We start from the raw sequence: 17,248 nt of genomic DNA on the forward strand, positions 1-17,248 counted from the left end.
ATTAGAGGATTTGTTCCATAGACACTGGGGTTACCATCCATATGGAATCCTCTGGTGGGTCAGTCCAGTGAACTTGCTGCGGTATATCCGCCTACAACAAGCACCCATGTGTTGCACCAATTTGTCACCAAACAACCTGACAAGTGAGATCAGTCACTGCCTTCGACAGGGTTGTTCAACACTATTATAGCCTTACCGTATTATCTATGCCCTTACTTTAGAATAATACTAGGCTACGGACGTTCTAGAATGGCCACCACATGTGCTCATGGGTTCTTGTTAGAGTAGATGCCCTAGAGCCAATCAATTATTGGGAATTGACTCTTGTAATAATGTTCATTAATCAATAATAAAAGGCATTTTTATTCTATACGCGTAAATCATATTATTGCAATAGTATTGATATATGTCTTAGAATGGTAGAACCGTGACGAGGGTATCAAGTGTTTCAAATCTTGATAGTGAGAACCCTATGAGCACAAGGTGGCCATTCTAGAAACGTCGTAGCCCCAGTATTATTCTGAAGTAAGGGCACAGATAATACGTAAGGCTTATAGTGTTGAACGACCTGTCGAAAGGCAGTGACTGATCTCATTGTCAAGGTTGTTTGGTGACAACCTGGTGCAACACATGGGTGCTTGTTTGTAGGCGGATATACCGCAGCAAGTTCACTGGACTGACCACCAGAGGATTCCATATGGATGGTAACCCAGTGTCTATGGAACAAATCCTCACGAATGGTGGTGCATGTGATCCTTGACTGAGATCACCGGAGCGCCTTGTGCACCAATTGGTACAGTTGACACTAGCCTAACGCAGTTCTATTCAGAGCTGTCAGTACGGTGGTGATTGGCTATATCAAGAAGTGTATCAAGACTATGGTGGATGACAAAGGATTCAAACTCCCGGGTACGGGAGAAGTTATCTCATGGCGCAATTCAGTATATGGCAATGACACTGAAACTGTGGCCACAGTGGGATTGAGTTGTTGCTCATCCGATTATAATACGGGTCATTGGTCCAGAAACTGAATATTAATATCGAGAGTAACCGAAGGTTGACACTATTTCTATGCCTTCGTCTCGTCGAGATAAGTATGATGAAAGGAGCGTATTGTACGGTAACCATATCGTTGACAGGTAGCTACTTTGCTGAATCCGAATCTATCGGGTGGCCATGATGCCTTGCTAGGGGCCAATCTTGGTCTGTGTATTAGTGAGACGATTAATTGGTGTTAATGCGATACTATACACTACGGTATGATGAGGAGTCTATGGGTCACACACATAGAAGATAATTTAAGAGCCAAGAAGAAAGAAGGGGTTTGTTTTCGTTTTTTGGGTGAAGGGGTATTTGGTAATTTCACAGTGCAATTAAATTTGCTGAGGTCGTAGCCTTTTATTTAATTGTTAAAAAATTAAATAGTGAAATTCGGTTGAATGTGGTTCGCACATATTTAAATAAATTATCATTATTGTTAAATGTTATATATATATATTAAATATATATTAATTGATTTTTAATTGAAATAATGATGAAATAAATAAATATCTAATTTGGGAGTGTTTGGCAACATGGGGTGTTTGGTTGGAGCCCAGCCCATTCCATGTGGCAATAGGGCAACTGGTTTGCCTATAAAAAGAATAGTGGTTTGTGTTTTAGTATGAATTAATTTTGCCTTTTGAAAAACAAAAGAAAACACAACACCCATACACTCTCCCACGCCCCTTTCAGTTCCATTGAAAAACAAACATTTTTGTTTTTCTTGATTTCTTAGGCCAAGGAGGATCTAGCAAATCCCTTTGGTTCTTGTGATTGTCTTCGTGGTGGACCTCTACGGTTCGATCCTACACTTGGATCGGTAGCAAACACATTCAGAGACAACATGGTGGAGCCTCCAAACGTGGGTATGAATCTAAACCTTTGGATTTTTTTCTGCAGATTCTTATAAAATAAACTGTAATTTTCTTGCCCGATTTTGGGTTCAAGGAACGATCCAAGGTTGTAAATTTTTTGTTTTCCGCTGCCACACGGGTCGTTTCCACAGTGGTATCAGAGCCTAGGGTACTAGATTTACAGTTATGAATGGTTGATACATGTATTTGTGATAACATGCTGCCTTGATGAATTGCCATGAAAAATCTGTAAATCCACTGTTGAATGAATGATTCAAATGATAAACTGGTTTAAATGTGTGATGAATGTATATTGGTGGTTAATATCCTGGTTGAACGTATGTACGTTTGATTTGATTGGATTCGTGTTTATACACAAAAACTGCAAAAACGGAACTGTACGAATTGGGGATTTCCAGGTTTCGCCGCGGCGAAGCTTTTTGGCGAGGAGCTCTGGACGTTTCGCCGCGGCGAAGATAAAACTTCGCCGCGGCGAAGTCTGTGGCGGCTAGACCTAATTTAAATCCTCGCCTCGGCGAAGATAAAACCTTCGCCGCGGCGAAGTATCAGGGGGGAAATGCATACTGTAAATCCTCGCCGCGGCAAAGGCTGTAGCTTTCCCAATCTCTATTTTTTGCAAAAGGACTAATCTGCAGTTTTAATAACCTATAAAGCCAATGTACATTCTGCACATTTAGAAGGGTAATTAATAATAACCCACCTGATCAGAATTGATATTTTTGAAATGTATGCTTTGTACTTGTTTGTATATTGCATGATGCGCGATACATGAGCCTTAGACCTAAGGGTGAATGTTTTAAATATTTTGGGTATGTATGGCTGTAATATTTTAAATAGGGCCTGCGTGTCCTGCCTTCTCTCTTCTTCTTAATGTACATTCTTTTCTCATCTAATTCCCTCGAATGTAAATCGAGGTTTCTAAATTTTTTGATGTAAAATTAGTTTGATATTATTTTTGTAAATTTAGAATGATGTTTTTGTAATGTACCTGGAGACGGAGCGAAAGACGAGGAACCATACTTGAAGACTCAAGATTTTGTTACAAGATCCTAGGTGACCCACCGATCCCTTAGGCTCGAGGAGATCAGTTTTAGTTAGGCCATGTACGGCACGTTTAATTTTGTTTAGAATGCATGCTAAGGTTGAATGTTGAATAACATGCCAAACAATGTCGTTCTAACAAAGATAATAATCTGATGAGACATTAAATAACAAACCCCTCAACTAAGTATATTAAGTCACCTGTGCCTTCTATCACCATGGTTTTATCAAACCATTGTTCGTCGAAACCTATTTGCCAAAGCGAAGGGTACGCTTCTACCAGTGGGAGGTTAAAATCATTGGAGTTTTCAATGGTGATGGGTCGACTTAAAATAACGGTTTTGTTGTTCGCCAAAGCGAAGGTGATAAAACGCGTCATAGGCATAGTAGAGCAGTACACATATTATGTGTAGTGGTGACATGTAGTGTCCACTCTAATGATACTGAGATCACACTTGAGGACAATGGTTGGAGCCATTGAATTGTGTGATTGGCTTGTTGGCTTTTTCACATTGAGGTGATAGTGGGAGCTATCAATTGGTGTGGATTAAGTTTGTTGGCCTACCTAATCAAACCATTTTGGCTTGTTCACCAAAGCGAAGGTTTGAAATGGGCAGGATGGGGTCTCGGTCCACTAGGAAAGCCAACGGGGCTTTCCCGAGTTAATAGTGGAGGGCTATTGGCTTGAGTAAAATAGTGGGAGTATCGTTTAATAAAAGACCATATTAAATAATAATGAACTTTATAATAACTTTATCTTTTCTGCAATTGTAGATTCACCAAAAATGAGCATTATGAACCTACGACCGATAATCGAAAAAAAGAAAACAGGTTGGATGGATCCAATTTCCGAACTGGCATCATAATCTTCGGATATACTAAGTCAGAAAAGAAATTGTATACCTTGAAAAGCCATACATGGCTGAGCATGATCCTGATGCCACTCAGGAAATTAGGAAACTTATCAAAAGTTCCTTGATGATGCTGATGCGTACATGCTTGATGTTAGCATCGATGACACCTATGCTGCAAAAGCAGCATGAGAATATGGATGCTTCTTCATAATTCTACACCCAAGGAGCTTTATGAAACAAATGCTCGACATGAGAGGTACAAGGTGTCGAAAGCACTATTTGGGAGTCGTCTGACTGAGGGTGCCCAAGTTGGTCCTCATGTGCTCAAGATGATCGAGCACATAGAGAGGCTTGAGACTTTGGGATGTGGCTTGGATGCAGAATTACAAATGGATTTAATTCTGCAATCCTTGCCTAACTCTTATGCTCGTTCATAATGAATTTCAATATGAACACGATGGGAGAAAACCCTTTCAGAACTTCTGAACATGTTGAGGACTGCAGAGCAGGACTTGAAAAAGTCCAAGCCTGTTTACTGGTTGCTGCCAGTAAAGCAAAGTAATGGCAAGGGTAAGGCTAAGGCCAAACCCACCCAAGCCTAAAGGACAGGTTGCTCTGGTCCTGAGAGTGGCATAGGAAGGGCAAGGTAGTCTGCTTCTTTTTGGCAAGCCTGGCCACTGGAGGAAACACTGCAAGGCTTTCCTCGCAAGCAAGAAGAAGTCAGAGGCTACGACTTTAGGTACTTCAGTTGAGATTAACTTCTCTCCCTCAACATCGGGCATGGACACAGGATGTGGTACTCACATTGTACTGATGTGCAGGGACTAAGGCAGAGTAGAGTGCTCGCCAAGGGAGAGGTGGACTACGAGTTGGAAATGGAGCACATGTGGCTGCATTAGCTGTAGGGACTTATTGTTTATCTTTGCCTACAGGTTTATTGTTGGAACTAAATAATGTTATCACGTACCTTCTATTTCTAGAAATATATTTCAGTATCCGTTTGGATAATATGGGGTATCATTTTGAGATATCTAATGGATTGTTGTCCTTTAGTTTGAATGGTATTCTATTTGGAATTGCAAGGTTATATAATGGATTATATGTTCTTGATTTAAACAATAAAGATATCTCAATATTGAAACCAAGAAAGCTAAACATAGCGATCAAAACCAAACATATCTCTGGCATTGTAGATTGTGTCATGTTAATAAGACTGCATTGCAAAACTTCAAAGGGATGGAGTTTTGGCCCCTTTTGATTTCAGTCATTTGAGGTATGGAGTCATGACTTTAGGCAAGATGACCAAGTCTCCTTCACAGGACAAAGTGAAAGGGCTATGAACTGTTAGGCATCATCCATAGTGATGTATGTGGTCCACTAACAGTTGAAGCCAGAGGTGGATATTACTTCATCACATTTACTGATGATTTCAGTAGATATGGTTATGTCTACCTTATGAGACAATAAATTGAAGCCTTTGATAAATTCAAGGAATTCAGGAATGAAGTACAGAATATGTTGGGCAAAAGTATTAAAGCTCTTCGGTCGGATCGAGGAGGTGAATACTTTAGCTCGGGCTTTTCTGAGTACCTGAAGGAATGTGGGATAGTATCACAACTCACCCTCCTTATACACCCCAACACAATGGAGTGTCAGAAAGGAGGAATAGAACCTTACTTGACATGGTTAGGTCCATGATGAGTTTTAGTGATTTACCTGCATCATTCTAGGGTTATGCCCTAGAGACTGCGACTCACGTTTTAAACCGTGTGCCGTCAAGGCTGTAGATAAGACTCCATATGAGCTATGGAGTGGGCAAAAGCCCAACTTGTCTTATCTAAGGATTTGGGGTTGCGAAGCTTATGTTAAGAAATTGACTTCGAACAAGCTGGGCCCAAAATCTGTAAATGGAATTTGGGGGTATCAAAGGAGACCAAAGGATAACCATTTCTACCACCCAGAAGAGCGCAAAATCTTTGTTGCTCGATTGGTGTCTCCTAGAAAAGGAATATTTTCTAAGAAGTACTAGTGGGAGAAAAGTAGAACTCGATGAAGTTCTAGAACCACAAGATATACTAGACGAAGGACGGGATGATGTACCACAGGAAGTGGTTGAGCATCAGAGGAGGGTACTCCACAACTTGTGGATCAAAGTGAACCACCTCAGGTAGCACAGGAGCTCCATAGATCTGGGAAAGTACGCCATGAGCCGAGAGATACGGTTATCTCGTGACTCAACATGGTGACGTACTAGTCTATCAAACGATGAACCCAGAACCTACGAAGATGCTATATCGGATCCAGATTCTGTTAAATGGCTTGAAGCCATGAAATCGGAGGGACTCATGTACCCGAACCAAGTGTGGTCTCTGGTGGAACCACCTGAAGGGATAAAACCCATAGGGTGTAAATGGGTCTTCAAGAAGAGATGACATGGATGGCAACGTGCATACTAAAAGCAAGGCTGGTTGCCAAAGGTTTCAAACAAATTCATGGCATTGACTATGAAGAAACCTTTTCGCCGGTTGCCATGATTAAATCCATCCGGATTATGCTTGCAATTGTTGCATATCATGACTATGAGATTTGGCAAATGGATGTGTCAAAAATGCTTTCGAGTGGAAACCTTGAGGAGGATGTGTATATGACACAACCGATGGTTTCGTTCTTGATAGTCAAAACTATAAGGTATGCAAGTTGCAGAGATCCATTTATGACTCAAGCAAGCTTCAAGGAGCTGGAACATTCGTTTGATGACGGCGTAAAAGAATTGGTTTTATCAAGAACGAAGATGAGCCCTGTGTCTACAAGAAAGTGAGTGGGAGCGCAGTAGCATTCCTAGTGTTGTATGTCGATGACATACTTCTGATCGGGAATGATATACGAACTTGCAGTCGGTAAAAACTTGGTTATCCAAGTGCTTCTCCATGAAAGATTAGGGAAGAGCCTACATCCTTGGTATAAAGATCTATCGTGATAGTCCAGTAGGTTGCTTGGCCTAAGTCAGAGTGCTATATTGACAAAGTATGAAATGATTCAGTATGGAAGATCCAAGAAAGGATTCTTCCGATGTCACATGGTGTTATCTCTCTAAGGAATTGTGTCTAAACACAAGATGAGAGAGATAGGATGAGAGGATCCCATATGCATCAGCAATGGATTCATCATGTATGCCATGCTATGTACCGGATTGATGTCTATGTGCTTTGAGCACTGTAGTAGATATCATCGTCCAGGTGAGCGTCACTGGATGGCTGTCAACAATATTCTTAAGTACTTGAAGAGGACTAAGGATATGTTCTTGGTTTATGGAGGGGAAGATGAGCTTACTGTAAAAGGATACAGTGATGCTAGTTTCCAAACGGATAAAGACGATTATCGATCGCAATCAGGGTTTGTATTTTGTCTCAATGGCGATGCAGTGAGCTGGAAGAGCTCCAAGCAAAACACTGTAGTGGACTCTACAATGAAGGCTAAGTATATTACATTGTCAGATGCGGCCAAGGACGCAGTCTGGATTAAGAAGTTCGTCATTGAACTTGGTGTGGTTCCTACGATTGTTGATCCTATAGACATCTATTGTGACAACAATGGAGCAATTGCTCAAGCTAGGGAACCACGGTCTCATCAGAAGTCCAGACACATACTCAGACGATTCCATCTAATAAAAGAGATAGTTAAGCGGAAAGACGTGCAGATTAGTAAAGTACATACTGACGACAATCTTGCAGATCCACTGACAAAGCCTCTGTGGCAGCAGAAGCATGAAAGGCACTTGAAATCATTTGGTATGAAATACATGAATGACTGGCTATAGTGTAAGTGGGAGATTGTTAGAATAGATGCCCTAGAGCCAATCAATTATTGTGGAATTGACTCTTTGTAATAATGTTCATTAATCAATAATAAAAGGCATTTTATTCTATATCGCGTAAATCATTATTATTGCAATATGTATTGATATATGTCCTTAGAATGGTAGAACCGTGACGAGGGTATCAAGTGTTTCAAATCTTGATAGTGAGAACCCTATGAGCACATATGGTGGCCATTCTAGAAACGTCCGTAGCCCCAGTATTATTCTGAAGTAAGGGCACAGATAATACGGTAAGGCTATCATAGTGTTGAACGACCCTGTCGAAAGGCAGTGACTGATCTCACTTGTCAAGGTTGTTTGGTGACAACCTGGTGCAACACATGGGTGCTGTTGTAGGCGGATATACCGCAGCAAGTTCACTGGACTGACCACACAGAGGATTCTATATGGATGGTAACCCCAGTGTCTATGGAACAATCCTCTAACGAATGGTGGTGCATGTGATCCTTAGATTGAGATCACCAGAGCGCCTTGTGCACCAATGGTATAGTTTGACACTAGTCTAAAGCGGTTCTATTCAGAGCTATCAGTACGGTGGTGATTGGCTATATCAAGAAGTGTATCAAGACTATGGGGGATTGACAAAGGTCATCACTCGGGTACGGGAGAAGTTATCTTCATGGCGCAATTCGATATGGCAATGACACTGAAATTGTGGCCACAGGTGGATTGAGTTGTTGCTCTATCCAGATTAATACGGGTCATTGGTCAAAAAAATGAATATATAATATCGAGATTAACGAAGGTTGACACTATTCTATGCCTTCGTCTCGTCGAGATAACGTATGATGAAAGGATCATATTGTACGGTAACCATATCGTTGACAGGTAGCTACTTTGCTAAATCCGAATCTATCGGGTGGCCATGATGCTTGCTAGGGGCCAATCTTGGTCTGTGTATTAGTGAGACGATTAATTGGTGTAATCGCGATACATACACTACGGTATGATGAGGAGCCTATGGGTCACACACATAAGATAATTTAAGAGCCAAGAAGAAATAAGGGCGTTTTCGTCTTTTTGGGCATAGGGGTATTTTGGTAATTTCACAGTGCAATTAAATTTGCTGAGGTCGTAGCCTTTATTTAATTTATTAAAAAATTAAATAAGTGAAATTACGGTTGAATGTGTGTTCGCACATATTAAATAAATTATCATTATTGTTAATGTGTAATATATATATTAAATATATTAATTAATTTTAATTGAAATAATGTGAAATAAATAAAATATCTAATTTGGGAGTGTTGGCAACATGGGGTGTTTGGGTTGGAGTCCAAGCCCATTCCATGTGGAAGAGGGCAACTTGGTTTGCCTAAAAAAGAATAGTTTGTGTGTTTTAGTATGAATTTAATTTTGCCTTTTTGAAAAAAAAAGAAAAAACAACACCCCATACACTCTCCCACGCCCCTTCACTGTTCCATTGAAAAACGAACATTTTGTTTTCTTCTTGATTTCTTAAGGCAAGAAGGATCTAGCAAATCCCCTTGGTCTTGTGTAATTGTCTTCGTGTGGACCTTACGGTTCGATTACACTTGGATCGGTAGCAAACACATTCAGAGACAACATTGGTGGAGCCTCCAAACGGGTATGAATCTAAACCTTTGGATTTTTTTTTCTGCAGATTCTATAAATATAAACTGTAATTCTATGCCCTGATTTGGTGGTTTAAGGAACGATCCATGGTTGTAAATTTTTGTTTTCCGTGTGGAACGGGTCGTTTCCTAACAGTTTCACTATCAAGATTTGAAACACTTGATACCCTCATCACGGTTCTACCATTCTAAGGACATATATCAATACATATTGCAATAATAATGATTTACGCGATATAGAATAAAATGCCTTTTATTATTGATTAATGAACATTATTACAAAGAGTCAATTCTACAATAATTGATTGGCTCTAGGGCATCTACTCTAACAACCTGATCCCCAGAGGAACAATCCAGCTACCAATCACACTCGGCGACTACGACGAGGTGACTAGAGTTACCGAATTTCTGGTCGTGGACTGCCCATCGGCCTTTAATGGAATCTTGGGGCGACCTCTATTGAGAAGCTTCAAGGCGGTCACTTCCATTTACCACCTCAAGATGAAATTCCCCACTCCAACAGGGATAGGGGAAGTAAGCGGATCGCAAAGCGCATCTCGCGAATGCTATATAAAAGCGGTACAGATGGCAGACAAGGGAAAGGGCATTTCACGATGTGTACCTCGCCAGGCTATGGCAATCAGTCGGATCAAGCCACAGCCCGATCCAGCGGAGGATAACATAGATCCACGAGTTCAGGAAATTCCTCCTAGTGGCCCGGTTGAGGATTTGACCGAAGTTTCGGTTGATCCAAAAGAGCCAAGCCTAGTATTAAAGATTGGGAGCTGTCTCAACCCTCAGCTTGCTTCCGAGCTGATAGACTTCTTAAAGGAAAACATTGACGTGTTTGCCTGGTCGCATACAGATATGGTCGGGATCAGCCCGGACATTATCTTCCATTCATTGAACATTAGCAGTTGAAGCCAGACCGGTTCGCCAGAAAAGAAGAGCGATGGATCCAGAGCGGTACGCCACACTAAAATCGGAAGTGGAAAACCTCCTCCGAAATGGGTCCATCCGAGAGGCGCTCTACCCGACCTGGGTCGCCAACCCGGTCCTGGTAAATAAGCTGAATGGCAAGTGGCGGACCTGCGTTGATTTTAGCAACCTCAACAAGGCTTGCCCTAAAGACAGCTTCCCTCTGCCGAGGATCGACTAGCTCGTTGATGCCACCTCAGGGCACGAGCTGCTGAGCTTTATGGATGCGTACTCGGGATACAATCAAATCTCGATGTACGGGCCGGATGAGGAGCATACGTCCTTCATTACGGACCGAGGGCTATACTGTTACAAAGTTATGCCTTTCGGTCTCAAGAATGCGGGTGCGACCTATCAGAGGTTGGTCAACCGAATGTTCTCCGACCAGATTGGAAAGACAATGGAAGTCTATGTGGATGATATGCTGGTCAAATCCCAGGTCGCCTCAGAACACATTGCGCATCTCGCTGAGATGTTTGACATTCTCCGACTCTACAGAATGAAGCTGAATCCTCTCAAGTGTTCGTTCGGAGTGTCATCGGGAAAGTTCTTGGGGTATATGGTTAATCAACGGGGCATAAAAATAAACCCCGAGAAGATCCAGGCCCTGCTCGATATGGAGAGCCCGATCAGCAAGAAGCAGGTCATGAGTCTAAATGGGCGGATAGCGGCACTTAGTCGCTTCATATCAAGGCTGACAGACCGCTGCTTGCCATTCTTCAATGTTCTGAAGGCGAACAAGAAATTCGAATGGACTCCCGAATGCGAACAGGTATTCCAGAGTATAAAAGAACATCTAGGGAAGCCACCTCTCCTCTCTAAGCCTCTTCCACAGGAAATCCTGCTCATCTATCTGTCCGTCTCTCAGTTCACGGTCAGTGCAGCTTTGGTGCGGGAAGAGGAAAAGACGCAGTGGCCAGTCTATTAGGCAAGCAAGCGTTTATCGGATGCCGAGATGTGGTATCCAGAAATGGAGAGACTAGCCTTTGCTCTGCTGATCGCGTCCAGAAAGCTGCAACCTTACTTCTATGCCCATACAATCAACGTTATGACTAATTACCCCCTCAGGCAGGTCCTCCAGAAACCAGAAGCCTCGGGTAAGCTGCTCAAATGGGCCATGGAACTGAGCCAATTCGACCTGAAGTACAAGCCCAGGTCAACCATCGAAGGCCAAGCTGTTGCAGACTTCATCTCAGAATTTTCCTATCTCCAGAGCGAGCAACAGCGCAACGAGGTCGTGCAAGAAAGTATGTAGAACCTGTCGACCTAGAACCTCTACGTCGACGGGTCATCGAACAGGAAAAGAGTCGGTGCAGGTTTCCTCCTAGTAAGCCCCGAAGGGGCTTGAATTCATGGTATTCTCTGGTTCGGGTTTAAGGCGACCAATAATGAGGCAGAATATGAGGCCCTGCTCGCCGGGTTGCAACTTGCCAAAGAAATGGGTGCAACCGCGATCAGTATTCACAGCGACTCCATGCTGGTCATCAACCAAATTTTAGGGGAATACCAAGAAAAAGAAGAGAACATGGTCCGCTACCTGAAAGAGGCCAAGGTCGCTCTGGGGTCATTAAAGCATTTTGAAATTACTCAGATCCCCAGAGACAGCAATTCTATAGCCGACGCCTTAGCAAAGATAGCCTCTTCGTTGGACTCAGAGGTTCCAGACAGCATTCCTGTTCGTTTCATGGCTGCTCCGACTATCAACTCAATCGAACAGGCCGTGAGCATGACTCAACCGGATTCCTGGATGACTCCCATTTTTCAGTACCTCAAGGATGGGACTTTGCTAGACAACAAGGTCGAAGCAAGGGTCCTGCGAGCAAGGTCTGCTCGCTACACACTCATCGGGGACCAGCTGTACAGAAGGGGATTCAGTACCCCTCTCCTCCAATGTGTAACCAGTGAAGAAGCAGACTACATTATGAGGGAAATTCACGAAGGGATCTGCGGTAATCACACAGTTGCTCGGTCTCTCGCGAACAAGGTTGTTCGTTAGAGATACTATTGGCCCCGGATCCAGGAAGATACGCACAATTTTGTCAAAAAATGTGACAAGTGCCAACGGTTCGCGAATATTCCACAAGCCCCCTTGCACGAGCTGATAACAATGTCTAGCCCCTGGCCATTTTCCATGTGGGGGATCAACCTTATCAGTCCCATGGCAGTTAGAAAGGGAGGGGTCAAGTATGCTGTGATCGCGGTAGATTATTTCACGAAATGGGTGGAAGCCGAACCACTGGCCACGATCACGACCAGAAAGCTGAAGGACTTCGTTTTCAAGAATATAGTATACCGCTACGGAATTCCCCACACCCTTATCTCGGACAATGGAAAGCAATTTGACAACGAGGAGTTCAAACAGTTCTGTGACGAGCTGGGCATCCATAAAAAATTCGCCTCAGTCGTCAGACCGCAAGCAAATGGCCAAGTTGAAGCAGTCAACAAGACCATCAAGCACACTCTAAAGGCCAAGCTCGGGGCGCCCAAAGGAAATTGGGCTGACGACCTCCCCGAAGTCTTATGGGCGTACAGGACAACTCCAAGAACTTCCACCTCAGAGACCCCTTTTTCGCTAGCCTATGGTTGCGAAGCGATGATTCCTGTAGAGGTGGGAACTGGTTCTCTTTGGAGGGACTTGTACGATGAGGTTGAAAATGAAGCACTTATGAGGGCAAGTTTGGATCTCGTTGAAGAGCATCGCAGCAAGGCTTCGCTAAGGATAGCAGCCTACCAGCAGTGAGCAAAGAGGTTTTTCGATTCAAAGGTCAAGCGAAGAGACTTCCAGGTTGGGGACCTTGTGCTAAAGAAAGTTCTCCTTGGGACCAGAGAGCTGAGTGCGGGGGTACTAGGACCTAACTAGGAAGGGCCGTACCGGGTCGACAAGGTGATCAGACCGGGGACTTACCATCTCAAAAGACTGAACGGTTCCAAAGTACCTCGAGCTTGGAATGTCGAACACCTCCGCCCATACTATCAGTAATCCCGAACTCATCTCTCAATCAGTTCATGTTAATTTCATTTTTAATGTAAAGCTTAATTTTGTTCGCTGGAAACAATTCATATGTGTTCTGTTCGCGTGTAAGAATTCGCATGTAATATTGCTTATGTAAAACTGAATTGTAAATTGAACTTATGTATGAAAAAGCAAACTGCAATTGAAAAGAAAATGTATTTTTATTTATGTACAAACAAAAGTTAGACTCGAATTACAATGGAGTCGACTCATTACACTACGGCTGGTCGGGGGGATCCTTCGAACCAGAACCCCCTGCCTGGTCGGGTCGTTGGGTGGCTATGACTGCCTGATCGTCTTCCTCAGCCATGATCCGCAAAGTCTCTTGCCACCCCTCCGGGAGGTCGAAAATTTCCATATTTGGGTTTCTTAGTCGGAGGGTATAAATACACCCGATCGCCCAGTCAGTGGCCTTTTCCTCCGTCTCCTCTGACTGAATCCGCATTTCCTCAGTCAGTGAAGCAATCTTTTCCCGACTCTCCTAGAGTTCGGCCTCAAGAGCTTGCCTCTGCTGTTCGGAGGCCTCTCTTTCCTGTTCAACTCGCTGGGCCCATATGGAGGTCGCCTGGATCTCCTGGTCCTTCTCCCCGACCACTTTGGAGAGCCTGGCGGTTGTCCTTTGGAGTTCCTTCACATCCTCCACGCGTTGCTCAAGCTCCGCCTTTTGGAAGTCCACCGTTCATAAAGCAGCATCTTTTTGACTCAGATACCTGTTCGTCGCATCAAATGCTTGTGTTCTTTCGGCTTCGACGGACTCCAGGCTTTTCTTGAGCTTCGCGACCTCCTCCTGTAGGTCGCTGGACCCTTTACAGCTCCCAGCCGAGTCCTCTCCATAGACATCCTCATTGCAAGTAGAGCCTACAAGCAAGAAATGGTTAGAAATGAACCAAAAAGGAATTTTAAGAGCAGCTCGTTTACCTTACTCAGATGCTGGAACGACGTGGTCATCAGGTCATCGCCCGTGTCAGCGAACTCATCGTAAGACTCCGATAGTCCACACTCGAGTAGAGAATAGACTATCGGTTGCAGGTACTCGGGCAGGCTTCCCACCGAGTCCAGCACTGGTATGTCCTTTGCCTTGTCGGCGGTAATCGCCTCACTTGCAGGTTCCTTGCCCGACCTCCTTGAGTCCTTTCGCGACCTCAAGGGCTCATCCTCGGATTAGGTCTCAGACTCTTCGGCCTGAACCTGTTTCCTCTTCTTCGACCTTTGGGCCAGAGCCTTACGCCTTGGGCGCGCTGGTGTTGCCTGAGTGACCTGTTCTGCCCTGGTTGCTTCATGCACAAGGGGCTGTGAAAGTGCGAAAGTTTGCACCGGTTGCGCAGGAATGGGGCAAGCAGCTTCGCCGCTCTCTTCCTCCTCGATCGAGGGAAGACGAACGGTCTCAGCGAGGCTGCTCGGACTCCTTCGGGGGCATAGCTTCTGCATGCAAGTGCGTTAGTAAACAAAACTACTCCGCGAGCAGGAAGGAAATCGATGTAACTTACCTTCTAGGGGCTCTAAAGACGCTTTGCTATTGAAAAAACCGTACTTCCGCAAGTTCGCGGTTGTCACGAGCTTCCTCGCGTCCCGGCTTTCCTCAGGAAGAACTCCAAAAGATATGAGCCTGTCCGGGTCATCAAGTAAGTCTTGGCTGGTCGTTCTGTTAACTGCAAAAGAATATAAGTCGTTATCATAAAGCATGCGAACAGATTATATACCTAGCGAGGAAAAACCTACTTGGTGTCTGGAATGGTAGTAGCCGTCATAGCTGAAAAAGAAAAATTTCGTCTCGTAAGCCCCCGCGTTGCTGGGATAGCTATGTATTCCCTCGGTGATGGTAGGTCGCCGGGACAAGTAATATGAATCCTTGTCCCTACTCTTTTTAAGGTAATAGGCGACACCGAGCTCCACCGCCGTTGGCTCTCCCAAGCCGTTTTTGCAGCACGCGATGTACATAACAACGGTGATGACATACGCGTTTGGTGTGAGCTGCATCAGTGCAATCCCGAAATGATCCAGGACCGACCTGATGAAAGGATGGAAGGGAATCGTCCCTCCACCCTTGAAGATCTCCTCGGAGACCGCAGCAAGGCCGTCAGCAGGATGCCGTGACGACTGGGTGTGGTCGAGGAACACCTCTGCTTGGACATTGAACTGTTTCCTAACCCTGTCCAGCTCTTCTCGGGTGAGAACCGAGAAGACGTCAAGGGATGGGTCATCGGGAACTTCCCGCGAGGACGAGCTGGCTCCTTCCTCGGGTCTGGATGTTGACGGTTCCATTCCAGTCTGCAACACCGACAGACACAGTCATTTAGGCCTTCGTATTTTGTCCCGTGCGGCGGTAGGGGACAAATTTCTAAAACCCTAATAGTAACTCGAGCCGCCACCCACGGCTCGAGTCCGGCAACAGTGGCGCATCTCTGGTGGAACACCAGGAGACCCAACGCCGTAGCCCACCAACCAAACAAACAAAAAGAAAGAAAGAAAATCTTACCTTCTGGGATGCATAACCGGGGCCGAAACTCGTTTCAGTCGCCTGAGAAGCGCCGATTGGAAAAGGATAATTTCTGGTTTGCAAAGGCTTATCACTCGAAGCAAAAGGGATTTTCGTGGCCTCATCTGAAAAATGTGAGTTTTTATATGGACTGCGAATCGACGGTTACTACCTCTCGGAACTGAAACGACGGACTTCTCTCTCTCCCCGCATTTAATGCGCCCCACGTCGCATTAAATGCCATGATGGGAGTCATCGTTTCAAATGCGTCGTGCAGTTAAAGCTGTCAAAACGATGCCCAGTCAGCACAACGCATTTAATGCTTCTGGCAGACACTGCAGCGCGTGCAAAGCGCCTGACAGCGTGGATGCAGGTTCATTGAATCTTTCCAAGGCACGTAAAAGAGCGTCCAACGAGTCCAGGTCGTTAAAATGACGATTGTCAGGTCGTTTGGGCAAGAATTGTGCGAGGTCGTGTTTGCCGAAGGTCGTGTCCCGAGCTTCTTCCATTAAGGTCGAAGCAACCAAAACCTCCAATCGCGGCATGACTTAGTTTCCAAGGTTCGATCCTCAAACCTTACAAACTAGGGGGCTTCTGTTATGCCTGAGAAATCAAAGGCTGACGTGGAAGTTGCGTGACGAAACGTGACCTGCTCCCGTCAGAACGGTAAGCACACGTCAGGCCTGCCAAGTGCCCTAGTGCTCCCACGTGTCCGCTAACCTGCTCCAAATCGCGTAAAATTGGCTTGGGAAATGGGTAATGGGACGTAAAGCCGGATTACATCCTGACACACACACCAACCCAAGGATTTAATGATCATTACACACATTTAGCTGGGTATAAGAAGAGGAAGACCCCTTCATTAAGGGGATTGGATCATTTTACATTTGTACTCTCTCTCTAAACAAAGCTTTGTACTTATTTTTCAATCATTTGTAAGTCAGTCCGCTTTAGCGACCTGACCCACCATATTAATACAAATCAGTGGACGTAGGATTTGCTACCTTAGCATCCGAACCACTTTAAAAACTCTCGTTACATTTATTTCATATTGACAATCCATATTCACGTGTGTTCCTAGCCCAATCAACACGGCACACGTGTCAATTAGTTGGTGTCTAAATCACGCATTAACACACCTCATCGTCATCGCTTATAGTGAAGAGAATTTCTCAACCCGGATTGCTTCCATTCTTACATTACTTCTTTTTTAAATTTTTGGTCCATTTGATTTAGAGAATGTTGTATTATTGAAATGGTAGAGTTAATTATTTTTTTTTTTGAAATATAAAATTTGGGGAAGGTTAAAGATTTTTTTTTTTTTTTTTTTTTTTAAGTTTCTATTCTCCCGAATGACCATCCATGTTATTGCTTCCTACATTATATGTAACCACATTGACTTGAAATTCGTGTTGTTTCAGCTTTTTTGTGTGATACATTTTAGAAGTCTGAGCATCTCTGTGACGTAATAGGATTTGAAATAGAGCTGTGGATGATG

This window comes from Pistacia vera, unplaced genomic scaffold (genome assembly GCF_008641045.1).
Source record: "Pistacia vera cultivar Batoury unplaced genomic scaffold, PisVer_v2 Contig252, whole genome shotgun sequence".
Lineage (NCBI taxonomy): Eukaryota > Viridiplantae > Streptophyta > Magnoliopsida > Sapindales > Anacardiaceae > Pistacia > Pistacia vera.